Source organism: Orycteropus afer, unplaced genomic scaffold (genome assembly GCF_000298275.1).
Source record: "Orycteropus afer afer isolate SDZICR_OR568_19922 unplaced genomic scaffold, OryAfe1.0 scaffold00151, whole genome shotgun sequence".
NCBI lineage: Eukaryota > Metazoa > Chordata > Mammalia > Tubulidentata > Orycteropodidae > Orycteropus > Orycteropus afer.
In genome coordinates this window covers 1112167-1113677 of record NW_006921738.1, presented here as the reverse complement: position 1 = coordinate 1113677, position 1511 = coordinate 1112167, and the positions used below count along the sequence as shown (strand labels likewise).

The 1511-nt window shown below is 37.5% G+C and overlaps 1 pseudogene; it reads right to left on the bottom strand.

Annotated features, from left to right (window-relative positions):
* Nucleotides 1-849: 849 nt before the first annotated feature.
* Nucleotides 850-1511, bottom strand: part of LOC103201446 — a 1948-nt pseudogene continuing 1286 nt past the window's right edge.

Sequence of the window (1511 nt, the reverse complement as noted above, 5' to 3'; positions counted from 1 at the left end):
AAAAAAAAAAAAAATTTGCAAAGTAAAAGAAGTCATTTTGAAACGTCTAAATGCCATTCTGGGTAAAGCAAAACTATAGAGACAATTAAAAGATTAATTCTTACTAGGAGTTTTGGGGTGGTGGTGGTAGAGATAAATAAATGAAGCAAAGAGTATTAAGCACAGTTTAACTATTCTGTGTGATACTATAGTGGTGAACAAATGTGGATATACATTTGGCAAACCTTTAGAACTGTATATCACAAAGAGTGAACTTAAAATTGTGGAGTTTGGTTCATTAATTATAAAAATGTCGCACACTAATGCAAGATCTTAATAATGGGGTAAATGTTTGTGATTCTAGGGCACAACATAGGGAACTTCTGTAGTACTGTTTAAATTTTTCTTTTTATTAAACAAATACCAAAACCTAAACCCATTGTCTTCAAGTCAATTTCGACTCATAGGGATCCTGTAAGACAGAGTAGGGTTTCTAAGGTTACATATTTTTAAGGAAGCAGACTGCCACATCTTTCACCCACAGAGCAATGCAATGCAATCCACTGCCATTGAATTGGATCCAATTCACTCATGGTGACCCCTCCTTGGGTTTCTGAGATGATATCTCTATGGGAGTAGATTGCCCAACCTTCCTTCAGAGGAGTGGTTAATGGGTTTGAATTGCCAGCTTTCTGGTTAGCAGTCAAATGCCTTAGGCACTATGCCACGAGAGACTGGTGAATTCAAACTGCTGACTTTTTAGTTTACAGCTGAGCACTTGATTTCTGCACCATCAGGGCACTTTTTGTTTGTTTGTTTGTTTGTTTTCCTAATTAGACCTTTGCTTTGTCACCTTTACAACTCCACCTTTTAAACAGATGTGTGAACTGGTCCATACTCAGCCACTTGTGCAACTTTAGCACCAGTGTCATTCCCAGTGACTTTTCCAGAGCTATTACTTTCACCATCAGGGTCCATGAGTTTCCGAAAGTCAAACTTGGCCTTCAGCATTTTTACTTTTTTTATGAACACATCATAGAGAAGATAAATAGATTGGCAATCCTTTTTTATGTCTTTCCCAATGCTGCCTGGAATCAATTTATTGACGACTTCCTCTAAGTCATTTGTCTGCACTGCTCAGGTCATGGTTTCAATCATCTTCTGGATTTAGGGAACCTGTTGGTGCTGAGCATAAGAGATCCTCTGATTTTGATTATTGTATTTTAAAATGAAACCAATATAGAATAGACCAAGCAAATATCCATCTGCATTCTTGACATTAACATGAGCGTCAATCATCGTCTGCCATTTTTTGAACATGGAGAACATTTTGTCACAAGTAGAATCCATGTCATGGAAGATGGTCAAGGCAGTTTTTGGCCTAACCATCATTAGTAATTAGCTTGAGTTTTCAAAATGCAACTTCAACATTCTGCAGATTAGCAAGGTGCACTGCAGAAACACAATCCTTGAGGCCATCTGATGAATATTTAATTCCTTGAGCCCCTGTGGCTAGTGTTTTCCCAATACTT